This window comes from Echinops telfairi, unplaced genomic scaffold, assembly GCF_000313985.2.
Source record: "Echinops telfairi isolate 266 unplaced genomic scaffold, ASM31398v2 ScPeMD7_3;HRSCAF=10, whole genome shotgun sequence".
NCBI lineage: Eukaryota > Metazoa > Chordata > Mammalia > Afrosoricida > Tenrecidae > Echinops > Echinops telfairi.
The window spans coordinates 52,965,368-52,979,027 of NW_022103899.1; the positions used below are offsets into that span (position 1 = coordinate 52,965,368).

General features: G+C 38.5%; 1 pseudogene; it reads right to left on the reverse strand.

Annotated features, from left to right (window-relative positions):
• Positions 1–13,244, reverse strand: part of LOC101643278 — a 14,363-nt pseudogene extending 1,119 nt beyond the window's left edge.
• Positions 13,245–13,660: the final 416 nt, after the last annotated feature.

Genomic DNA, 13,660 nt, shown 5'->3' on the forward strand with positions numbered 1-13,660 from the left:
ACCCACTGAAATGTTGTTTCCACCTGAACCTTAATTTTTAAAGAGCAGATCAGTAAGATGTATATAGTCATCTCTACTCATCAGTCATTATTTGATATTACTGGTGAATGGAGGTGACTATCAATATCACTGAACAAAGCAGGAAGCATCAAGGGAATATGGAAGGAATACACAGCCTATACTGAAAAATAATGGGCCATTTTTTAATCATTTCAAGAGGTGGCTTCTGATCGTGAACAAATGGTACTGAAGGAAGAAGTTTAAGTAGTATTAAAGACATTGGTAAAAAGCAAGATGCTAACAATTAATGGAGTACCAAGTGAGATACATCAAGAAACCAAAGCTGGAAGAGCTTTCTCACTTAAGTCAAGAAATTTAGGAAGACATCTACCTAGCCAAATGACTGGCAGAGATACATGCATGCGCCCATTCCATAGAAAGGCAATTTGGTGGCACAAAGAAATTATTGAACAATATCATTCATATTATAGGCAAATAAAACAATGGTAAAGATAATCTAAATTGATGGCAGAAGTACATGAATAAAGAAGTGCCAAAATTCAAGCCATATTTAAAGAGGGATGGATATTATTGTTTATATCAGTTAGATCATGACTAAAAGTAGAGAATACTGGAAACATAGTTATTTACCTGTGCTTTATTGACTGTGAAAAAGCATTCAACTCTGTGGATCATAGCAAATTATAGATAATATTGCATAGAAATGAATTCCAGAAACTTAATTGTGCTCAGGAGAAAACTGTACATAGACCAAGAGGCAGTTTTCGAAACAGAACAAGAGGATATGCCATGGTTTACAATCAGGATTGGTGAGTCAAGTTGTATCCTTTCACCAAACGTTTGCAATCTACATGCTGAACAAATATTCCAAGAAGAATAAATATATGAAGAAGAATGTGACAGTAGGCGTGAGGAAAGACTCATTAGCAACCTGTGAATGCAAATGACACAACCTTGACAGCGGAAAGTGAAGCAGAGCTGAAGCACTTACTAATGAAGATCAAAGACTATAGCCTTCAATAAGAACTTTATCCTAACATAAAGTAAACCAACATCCTTACCACTTGACCAGCAAGCAATATTAAGACACATGGAGAAAATATTGAAGGAAAACTATGTTAAGGATTCATATTTCTTGGATCCACAATCAAATGCTATTTTACGTTGGGTAAATCTAGTAAAGACTTTATATAAAATCTCAAAAAGCTAAGCGGTCACCTGCAGGACTAGGATGTGGCCAACCAAAGCCATGTGTTTTTAAAAATCCCCTCCCAGACTGGACAATGAATACAGAAGACTCAAAGCGGGTGCAAAGAATATTGATGATACTGTGGTCTACAAAAGAAAGGACAACTCTGCCCTAGAAGCAAGACAGACAGAGGGTTTCTTAGAAGCAAGGCTAGTGAGCCCTCATCTTACATACTTCAGGTATTTTTCAGTAGGATGGCAGAGGACAACTATGTGTTTCATTCTGGAATCAACTCAATAACACCTAACAACAGCAAGTGATCGCCGATGCAACAGACAGCTATATCTGAGCTCATACCTATCTTTATCTTCTTATTCCACTATGGTTCTTCTTGTCCCACTTAAAGTCATAAAGGTAATTGAACGTCATAAATTACTCCTTGACTACTTAATACATTACTCCTGTGTCAGGTACATTGGGTCTTTAACTGTCTGATGCTTATATCCTGATTTATTCTTCCTACTTCTCTGACCACAGTGTCACACTCTTTTAAAAAAAATATGTCGCTTACTGCTATTCAATAAATCCTCTGTATTCCTGTTCTAATAACTACCTCTATTTTCACTGTCGATATCCCCTATCTACATTCATGAAAGTTCTATTACAAAGTAATTAATACAAAGTAACTACTCCATATCTTTCTATTGACAGTCTTCAAGTTTCCTGGAACATAGGTATGCAAAGTTCTTTGGCACCACAATTTCAACATTCCTCAATTTAAATTAATGATCTTTAGTAAATTGAATTTTCTTTTTATTTCCCTTATTTTGAATAATGCTAACATTATCAGCTCAATCATTCAAGCTGGAAGATGGGAAAGTTTCCAATTATCTTCCTTTGAATCACTTTCTACTTCCAACTCATCACAAATTGGCATTCTTTTTTTTCTTCATAAATATTTCTTCACTTAATCTCCACTCTTTTTCTCTAATATCACTGACCTAGTTTGCTATTTTTCACTTGATACCTCAAGATGTCTCTAATTTGTTTCTGTCATCAGCTTACCCTTCTAATTTCCATGATACTGTGTAGTCCATATAATGTGATTTCATTAACACTAGTATAAGCACTTGACTAGGTCCTAGACTTCTGCATAGCAATCTCAGCATGGGTTTATGGCCCTAACTCTCCAATTTTATCTCTTCTCAAACTCTACCATATTCAAATGCTGTATCTTTTTCCTGAGCTTCAGTTCTTTGGTACCTCAGGGAAATTGAAAAAAAAAAAAGATAGTAATTTCACCATCCTTGGATCATCACTACCTCATCATCCATGTTTTTAAAAACTCTCCAGTTTCTTAATAAAAAAAGCTATCAACATCCATTATCTTGAGTTCTTTGTTTTGTATTCATTAATAAATTCACCATAAAATCTAGCTGCTCTCATCAGGATCATAACTGACTTGCTAATTGTGAAATCCAGAATTTATCTCTAAGTATTTGTCTGACTTTACTTATCAATATCTAATTCTATATCTTGATCTTGTTAAGTCCCACGGTTTGAAGGATATTTCTGTCTCTGGTGTTTGTTTTGTTTTAGTGTATCTTCTTACATTTGGCATTGTTAAGTTTCAATTTTCTTCCTAAATCCTCATCATGTGCCAACTCTTAAAAAATTTATTTCTTTTCCAGAATTTTATTGTTAGCCTTTATGTTCTTCCAAGTCCAGCAGTTTCAAGTTTAGTTGAAATCTACTGTAACTCAGGACTACAATAGGCAGGAGCATCAATGACCTAGTTCATATGCAAAGCTCAGTGGGAGAAGGAAGATTGTGTCTAACTTGAAAAAGTGTTTTGTGCAATACTTGTCCTTCTATGGGCAACATTTTCATTCTCTCAGGGGGCCTATTCCTTTCCTACTTCTTCACTGCTACCTATATCAGTGGTTCTCAACCTTCCTAATGCCGTGACCCTTTAATACAGTTCCTCATGTTGTGGGGACCCCCCAACCATAAAATGATTTTCTTTGCTACTTCATTACTGTAATTTTGCTAATGTTATGAAATGGACGACCCCTGTGAAAGGGTCATTCAACCCCCAAGGGGGTCGTGACCCACAGGGAGAGAACCGCTGACCTATATGCTGATGACTCACACGTATTTACTTCTAATTCTGATCTATGGTGTCAGTTCTAAATTAGTATTCTTCTATTAATTGCTACTGAACCAACCTGTCCTACCAAGACTTTTAATGGAGTTGTCCAAGTTGAACCCATATTCCTTCCCCAGATTTGCTGATCTCCAATGTTCCCATATCCATAATTATCCAGGAAAATTGCCTGCCATGTTCTTTACCTTCTTACTTCTCCATTCTTCATCAAATCCGATGGATCCTTAGTTCTCCCTTTCTCTGTTTCTGTCATTTCTACTCACTTCTCTGATCTCTCGCCACTTCTTGCTCTTCTGACCGATACTGCTATTGTTTAGTCTCCTCTCTAGTCTATTATAATCACTTTCCTACTAATTGCCATACTACCAGCTTTGCTTCCTACACTGTATCCTTCACTCAGCTCCCAGAAAAAAGTTTAAAAACATCACTTTTATCATGCTACTAGCTCTCTAACAATTCTTTTGAACTTCCACCATCTACAGGATGAAATCCAAACTTTTCAGCCCAAAGGTAGAGCTCCACTGTCGGCTGAGTAGGAACAAAGTTCACTGATTTACTTTCATTTATTTATTCAACAAATATTTATTATCATGGGAAGCATTAAAAAACACAAGGAATACTAAAAAGAAAAGAAGGCTTCTAGCACTACTATAGTTCATGTTCTCAGTCACGGCATAAAAGCCAACAACAACAACAACAACAACAACAAGGACACATGTAAAATGGTAAGATCTCTGTGAAAACTTAAAATAGGATGATATAATTGAGATGAACTAGATGGCTGTTGTATATTGAGCGTGAGACTGATGAAAGGTCTACAAAAGAAGGTGACATTGTACTTGATTCCTGGATGTATGAGAGGAACCAAAAGTCCAGGGGAAGGAATTTCCAGTAAAGGGAACAGACATTGCAAAGATTGTAAGGAAGAAAAAAACACTTGGCATGTTTGAGGAATAGAATGAAGAGAAGACCGATAAAGGTATGGAAAGTGTAGGTCATGGTGCATTCTACTAAAGAGAGAAGTAAAGGAAACTGCTTTAGAAATTTAAGTTTTATTTAAAGTTACACAGGAAACCAGTGGAAATTTTCAATTGGAAATGGCATGATTTTTAATCTCTCTTCTGGAAAGATTATCTGACAACTCTGATGCAAATTGCTACCCACTATTGGTAGATAGCTGTATTCCATGTACAAGAGGACAATGAAGTAAACCAATATGATACTGGTTACTGAAAAAGAGAGGAGTTTGAATTTGAAATGTGGAGTTCAATAATGAATAAATAAATGTTACTGATGAGCTGGCTAGGTATGAGGATAAAATGAAAATATCTCAGCAAAAAAATTATAGATTCTAGAGATAGTAAGTGTATGAATGCTTACATTTGAATTTCAAGAAACAGTTTAAGATTATATGTGGATTCTGAATTAGTTGCCAGTCTCTACCTAAAAAGACTCTATGTACAACTGAACAGAACATGATCCATTCCCATACCTTCCTCACATTTTTTTTTAATGTTTAAGCTCATTGTTGTAGCCATTGGGTCCATAAAACTCAACAAGGGTCTTCCTCTTAGTTTTTTGCAGCCCCTCTACTCTACAAAGCATGATGTTCTTTTCCAGGGACTGCTCATGTCCCAAATACATGGGATAAAGTCTTGCCACCCTTCCATCCATGAAGAATTCTAAGGAATATTCTTGTTGCACTTCTTCCAAAATAGATGTGTTAGTTCCTTTTGCATGAATTGTCAATATTATTCTTTGGCACCATAATTCAAATTAACTAATTCTTCTTCTGTCCTCCTTATCCAATGTCCAACTTTCAAATGCATATGAGACTTTTGGAAGTACCATGACTTGTGTGAGGCACATCTTACTTACTTACCATGACTTGAGGGAGGTCCTCAAAGTAGAATCTATGCTTTTCAACACTTTAAAAAATCTTGTGCACCAGATTTTTGCAATGCAACATATCCTTTGATCTATTCATTGCTGCTTCCAGAAACATTGACTGTGGATCCAAGCAAGACAAAATACTTAACAAATTAAATATTTTCTCCATTTACCATGGTGTTACTTATTAGTCCAGTTGTGAGGATTTTAATTTCTTTACATTGAATTGTAATTAATAATGAAGGCTGCAATTCTTGATCTTCATCAATAAATACCTCAAATCTTCATTTTCAGCAAGCAAGGTTGTGGCCTCTGTACATCACATGTTTTTACTAAGCTTTCTTCCAATCCCAAAGCTGAATTCTTCTTTATATCATCCAGGTTTTCTAGTGATTTTAATAGCATACAGGTTATATAAGCATGGTGAGAGACTACTACACTGATGTACAATGTCCTGATTTTAAACCACGCAATATTAGCTTGTTGGGTTTGCACAACTGTATTTTGATCCATGTATAGATTCTGCATGAGGACAATGAACTGTTCTGGGATTCCCATTCTTCTCAAGGCTATTTATAGTTTGTTGTGGTCCATATAATCAGATGGCTGTGCATAGTCAATAAAACACAAGTAAACATCTTCCAGGTATTCTCTGCCTTCAGTCAACAACATCCATCTGACATCATCGATGGTATACCTTGTTCCAAGTCCTCTTTTGAATCTTGTCGGAACCTCTGGCAGTTCTCTGTCCCTGTACTACTGAAATTGTTGGATTATCTTTGGCTAAATTTTACTTGCATTTGATATTAATGATGTTGTTGTTAGGCGCCAGGTAGTTGGTTCTGACCCCATGACAACAAAAGGAAACACTGTACCAAACTCACAATTGTACTTATGCTTGAGCCGCTGTTACAGCCACTATGTCAATCCATATCATTGAAGGCCTTCCTCTTTTTATGCTGCTCATCTACTTTACAAAGAATGATGTCCTTCTTCAAGGACTGGTCTCACCTGACAACATATGCAAAATATGTAAGAGGAAGTCCTGCCATCCTTGCCATTAATGAGCACTGTGGCCATACTTTTCCCGAGACTGATTTCTTTGTCCTTTTGGCAATCCATGGTACTTTCAATATTCTTCTCCAGCACCACAACTGAGATGCATCTCTTCTTCTATGACAGTGGTTCTCAACCTATCTAATGCCGCGACCTTGAATACAGTTCATCATGTTGTGGTGAAAATACAATTATTTTCGTTGCTACTTCAGAACTGTAATTTTGCTACTGTTATTAATTAGGTGACCCCTGTGAAAGGGTCGTTCGACCACCAAAGGAGTCTTGACTCACAGGTTGAGAACCGCTGTTGTAACATGTTCCTTATCAACGTAGAACTTCCACATGCATATGAGGCAATTGAAAACATGGCCAGGTCAGGTACTCATTAGTCCTCAAACCCCTGCTTTTTGACACTCTAAAGACTTCTTGTGCAACAGTTTTATTCAATGCAATGTGTTGCTTGATCTCTTGATATGTATTACATATACCAATATATTAAACTATAATTTTCACATTCTGTTAGATCACTTTTCTTTGGAATGGGTACAAATATGAATCTCTTCCAGTAAGTTGGTCAGGTAGCCATCTTCCAAATTTCTTGGCATAGAAGAGAATATGCCATGGATACCTAGAATAACAAATGGATCTGTCTTGGAAGAAGTACTGCCAGTGTGCCCCTTAGGGGCAAGGATGATGAGACTTCATCTTAGATTCTTTGGACATGTTGTCAGGAGAGACCAATCCCTGGAGAAAGACATCACGATTGGTAAAGTAGAGGGTCCGTGACAAAGAGAAAGGTCCTCAATGATATTGATTGATATGGTGCAATCAATAGTGATACCGTGGGCATCAGTGTGAGAATGGTGTGGGACCAGGCAGTGCTTCATACTGCTGGGCATAGGCCCACGATGACTTGGAACAAAGTCGATGTCACTCAACAACAACAAATACTTAAGGTCTTTGAACATTTCATTATAATATTTTAATTTATCTTCTAGAGCTTCCCTTTGAATTTTTCTGTTCAGCTCTTTGACTCCATCTTTGTCCCAATAGACTTAGCTACTCTATGATTAAAAGCAAGTTTTAGAGTCTCTTCTGACACACACTTTAATCTTTTCTCTTTTTCATATTTTTTAAATAACCATTGCTTTCTTCTTTTATGATGGTCTTGATATCATGCTGAAGCTCATCATATCTTATGTCTTTTGTGTTCAATGAAGCAAATCTGTTCTTGAAATCCAGGTGGAATGTATTCAGAATCATATTTTGGCTCTTGTGCACTTTTTCTTCCATTTTCTTTAGATTCAACATGAATTTGAATATTAACAATTGATGGTGTGTTCTTCAGTGAGCCCTTAGACTGGTTTTAGCCGTTGATCTTGTGTTTCTCCATTTTCTCTTCTCGCAGATGTCAACTTTATTTCTTTGAATTCCATGGATAAGTCCAAGTGCATAGTCACTTTCTGTGTTTCTTCAAAGAAAGTATTGACTACAAATAAGTCATTAGTCTTGCAAAATTCTATCATGCCATCTCAAGCTTTGTTCCTATCACCAAGACCATATTTTCCAGCTAATGTTCATTCCTATTAGTTCCCAACTTTTGTATTCCAGTCGCCAATAATTACCAATGCATCTTGATTCCATGTTTGAAAAAATTCAGACTGAAGACATAAGTAGAATTCTTCTATTTCTTCATCACTAGCTTTAGTGGTTGGTGCACAAATTTGTATAAAAGTTGTTTTCACAGACAACATTGTACTTCAATATACATCTTGAAATGCCCTTTTTGACAAGGAATGTGATTCCTTTCCCTTTGAACCTATCATTGTTGGTATAGTAAACCATATGGTTTTCTGATTCAAAATGGCAAATACCAGTCCATTTCAGCTGACTAATGATCTCAATTAATTTTTGATGATTTACAACTTTCCCAGTTTTATACATCCTACATTTAAAGTACAAATTATTAATAGATGTTTGTAACTGTTCCTTCTCATTTTGAGCAGTGCTCCTATCAGCAAATGAAGTCCCAGTGGCTTTACTTCATCCATATTATTATGGTCGACTCTACTTTGAGAGAGAAGCTTTTCCTTAGTCATCTTTTGAGTGCTTACTGACCTGACGGATACCAGGGTAAGCTAGAGGACTGGATGACCTATCTATCCCAAATTGCCTAACATAATCCATTCTGCTAGTCATGTTCTGATGTCTCATCTCAACACCACTTCACCTGATCCATTTCACTGGTCATGTCAGGGTCAGCTAGAGGTCTAGATGACCCATCCTAAATTGTCTCACATGATCCATTCCAAAAGTTATGTCCAGATGATTCATTGGCTAAAACTGTCTCATGTAATAATGAGGTGCACAAGGCCAACTTTTGTGCAGGAATAAGGATTTATCGGGGCCAATGGGAAAGCAGGTTAAGGGCTGAGGCAAGACAATAGGGTCCCATCACACAATTTCCAAAAGACCTGAAGATCTAGAATTTAAATCTAAACTCTGTGATTAATGGGAACTTTGCTTATCAAAACTTTGCTCTGCTTCCTGTCCTGCCCTAACAGCTTTTCTTTCTGTCTTACATAAGTGGGTCCCTCTGTTGTAGTGACAATCACTCCAGAGTTACTTGCCATTACTTCTGAGGGAGAAAGGCCAACAACATCAACTATCGATGCATAACAAGGGGCTCATAGGGAACTATGCAGAACAATGTCCCACTAATATACATCAGGTTTTCCATATCTGACAATGTGTCCATGTTATCCACAAGGCCTTCAGTGGCTAATTCCTCTGAAGTCAGCAGCCCATTCCTTCTTCATAGGCTGTTCTTAGTCTGGAACCTCTGCTCAAAACTGTTCACTTTGGTGACACAAAAAATACCAGTGACAGAGCCCTTAGCATCATAGCAACACACAAGCCACCACAGTGTGACAAATTGACAAATTTTGGAATAAGTACTTAGGTTAATCAAAAGCCAGTAGATCATGGAATAAACAGGGGAAAGCATATAAATAGAGAAGATGACCCAGAGAGTAATATTGTAATAATAAATAGTCTAAGGGCAGTAGTGAGCATGCGGAGCTCAATTGGATCAGGTTAGCAAGGGGACTCTTACTACTAATTGTCATTAGGTTGATTCTGACTCATGACAACCCGATAGGACAATGTAGAATTGGCCTTTTGGGGTTTCTGATACTTGAGATATTATTGGGAAGAGACAGCCTTGTCTTTCTCCAATGGAATAGCTGGTGAGTTAGAGCTACTGACCTTATGTTCAGTAATCCAATTTGTAGCCCATTATGCCACCAGGGGAACTGGGATCCTGAGTGATTAGGGTTGAATTGACCAAGAAAAATTCTACAGCATATTTGCCTCCTAATAAGAAGGATAGTAAAGAAGATAAATAGATGCTACAGGAAAGACTGGACATGACCGCAGGATCAATGATCTTTAGGAAGGTAAAACTAGCTGATGCTCTTTTAAGGGAAGGACTTGCTTTACCGGAAGCAAGATTATGTGCTGCATAGAAGCATGTGGGCAGGCAAGGCAGGTAGAATGGGGACTGGGACAGAAGTAAGAATAGAAAAAATAGGACTCTTGATGGGCATTAGATGAGTGACCAGGGGATAATGTGCCCAAGAGTGATTCCGTTCAGATCAATCACTCTCAGAGAACCATAGGAACCATCTGCCATCTTATGTAGTCATGTGTGTAAGATACTCAATCCTGGAAGAGTTCTGAGGTGGTGAATCACCTTCCGTGTTGTTGTTGGGTGCCGTTGAGTCCATCCAAATGATAATGACCCTACATAACAGAGGAAGGAACAACAGGGTATTCTAGGTCACCATCTTGATGGGAGCAGATTCCCAGGTCTTCTCTCCTGCAGAGCTGCTGGAGAATTTTGAATCATCCAACTTTCGTGTTAGCCACCAAGTGTTTACAAGTTACACCGCCATCATATACAACTATCATCCACAATGCATGTTGCCCTTGCATTGATTACCCAAGACTCCAACCAGGCATGCAGAACAGTTTAAATTGGGATAGGACCAGTGTCCACCACATGATATGGTTATTGATTCTTAGCCCTGATCATATAAGGAAAAAACACAAACAAACTCCACATATCTGTTTGGGATGCTTCTCTTGGAGATTGATGCTGGCTCTGCTAATTGCAAGATTTACAACAGAAAGCTCACATGCCTGCTAATGTTCCTGTTTCTTTTAATCTACTCAGGTGAATGATGTTCCAATAGACCAGCTGAATGCTGACTGGCCTTTCGCTCTTGTTTTTTCAACATTAGCAGTCTCTGCCACAATATTTATGTTTAAATCTTAGACTTACACCTAGTTTCACCAAAGCTGCCTGCTTGTGTTCAGCCAGATCTGTTCTTCTCTATAAGATTCAGCCTCCACCTACGTTCATTCAGACCTTTTTGACTCCATGAACGTTACAGACACTTCCCCATGACAACCGAATCCATACAATGTAGATCAGAAACAAGATCACTTATATAAGCCAGTCAGGCTGTTTGCCAACAGCTTTTCATGTATAATGATGATTATTATGGCTTAAAAGCTAAAATTCCTGGTAACAAAAAATCATTTAAAATATGATTTCTTTTATAATATGGCAATTGTTAGAATGCATTAACGCCATGATTAGAATGATTAAAAATGTGTTGTCACTTACTTGGAAATTTGATCATTTCTTTACATATTTAACAAATACAGTGACCGACTTCTTTTGTTTTCCATCTGTGGTAGTTACATAACCTCTTGTCAATTTGAGACTTAAGAGTGAAGGGGTAGAGTTTAGCCTGTCAATCAGGTCATAGCTTGATGGCCTCATTTAGAGGTGCTACAGAGATAAATAGCTCACTAGAGGTGGAATAATGCTCACTTCCTGTGAGGCATTACTGATGAGGAGCCTGATGGAGTGACACGGATGCAGCCAGAGCTAGAGGAACCACGTGGCGACCCATGCCAGTGCTGAGATGCTTCTACCACAAGACTTTCCACCCACTGGCATGTGACCTTCCTGCATTAATGTCATTGCATGTATTTTGTGAGTCTGAAGGGAAAATTATAGATTGCTATCAGATGTTTGGGCTAATATCGGACTTATGGACTTCATCTGGTCTGGGCTGGGATGTTTTCTCAATATCCTATTACTCTCATATATACAGCTCTTTCTTATACACATAGGAGTGTCTATGAATTTGTTTCCCTAGTCTACCCAGACTAACACCTCATCTTCTTAACCCGCTGGCCATGAAACCTTTGAGCACCATTATGGCCTTATGCTGATGATCTCCCTCATCTAGATGATCCAGTTCTGTCTTTTCTTTGTCACATTTAAGATTTGATAAAGAGCTCTTTATAAAATATATTTAAATGTTCTTTTCCCTAATAGACTACCAGGACGCACTGAAAATCAGACATAATTTGAATAGACCTAGGCAATAGCCTTGTCAATTTTCTTATCCACTAGGAGAGTAAGATAATGAAACATAAATGTAATGCTAATTTGCAAGTTGAAGTGTATTTAAGGGCAAACTCAAGCTCTTTTGGAAGATGTTATTTTGGGGTTAAGTGTCATCAAGTAGGTTCGAACCCATAGCCACCCGATGCCCTATAAAATGAAACACTGCCTGGTCTTACACAAGCCTCACAATTGCCGGAGCCTACCATTGCAGTCATGGTGTCAATCCTGCTTCTTGATGGCCTTTCTCTTTTTCACAGCCCCTCTACTTTATCAAACACGATGTCCTTCTCCAGGGACTGTTCTCTCCTAAAATCATACCCCAAATGTGTAAGATGAAGTCGTGCCATCCTCGCCACTATGGAGTGCTCTGGGATTTTTCAGGTGGGTGAGTCCAAAGAGGGCTCTTTGAAGAAGTTGCGTTTAAGTTACAATGGTAAAGTTAAATGGGATCAGCCAAAGAGCCGGGAGAAGAGTGTTCTAGATGGAGGGAAATAAAGAGGAGGGGAGAGGTGGGAATGAAGAAGACAGGTCTGGCAATATACATCCCTAACTCCATTACCAGAACCCTATGAACCACAGCCATCTGATCTGCAACTGATCATGTGCTCTCTTTGTTGTGCCTGGAGTCACAACTTCCTGGACAGCAGATAACAAAGGTGTTTTGGAGGCTATATGGAGCAGGTGCTAGAAAGTGACAGTGGGGCTTCAACTGAAGACAGAGAGCTACATCATCATTGAGAATTATCCATGTTGTGAAATGGTTTGGAATCAAATGCTGTGCTTTATCTGGATTTCAGATAATGAAAGCACTATGAGGGATGTACTAAAAGTATGATCATAAAATGGTTTCTGCTACAAACAGAAAAGTCATTGTGACCCTATCATATAATTGCATCATGGCCTTTTGGTTACTGCAGCCTTCTGTCTTATTAGCAGTTATCAGCCATTCCCATAAAACAATTTCACCAAGAAAACTGAAAGAAAAAAAAAAAAGAAAAGGAAACTCCATTTCAAAAAAATCCACCAGAAAACCGTGTTGTTAGCTTGCAGCCCAGTGAACTCTCAAGACCGGATCTCTCAGAATGGTTCACTGCCTTGGGTCTGTGTGATGGGGAAAGAAGAGCTGATGAATTGGGCTTGGGTTTTTAATTTGTATATTCAGTGATAGTAAAGGTGAAACTCCCTCCTAGAATGAGACCCTGAAGAAAGCAACAACAAAACCAATACACAAACACTACCATTTAGTTGATTCCAACCCACAGTGACTTCTGGGACAGAGTACCAGTGCCCACAGGCGAGGGTGAATCGACCAGGAGACACAGTATGTGCTGCCTGACAGTCTGCAGGGTACAAATGGGCTCCATTGTGTTTACTTACTGATCTGTACCAAACACTTTATAAATGAGCACAATGAAGTCCACACTTTTGGCCATGTCATCAGGAGAGACCTGTCCCTGGAGAAAGACAGCATGCTTGGTAAGGTAGAGGGGCAGTAAAAAGGAGAAAGACAGACAAGATGAATGACACACTGCGTCCAGGGGTTCAACTAGGTGAGGATGGCGCAGGGCCGGTCCGTGGTTCATTCTTTTGTGTGTAGGTTCACTAGGAGTCGAAACTGCCTCAGCAGCACCTAACAATAACAATAGCAGCACCCATGGGAGTGTGTGTACTGCTGTGTTGCTGGAAGTTACTGATATTTCAAATCACTGGTATTTCACCTACCAGCAGTGTTACTGAGCGTCAACACGGCTCAGTGAAGCTTTCAGTCTAAGCATAGAATAGGGAGAATGAATAAACTGTTCCCTTGGAGGGATTCGCCACAGCCTACCTTTGGAATGAAAGCAGAAGC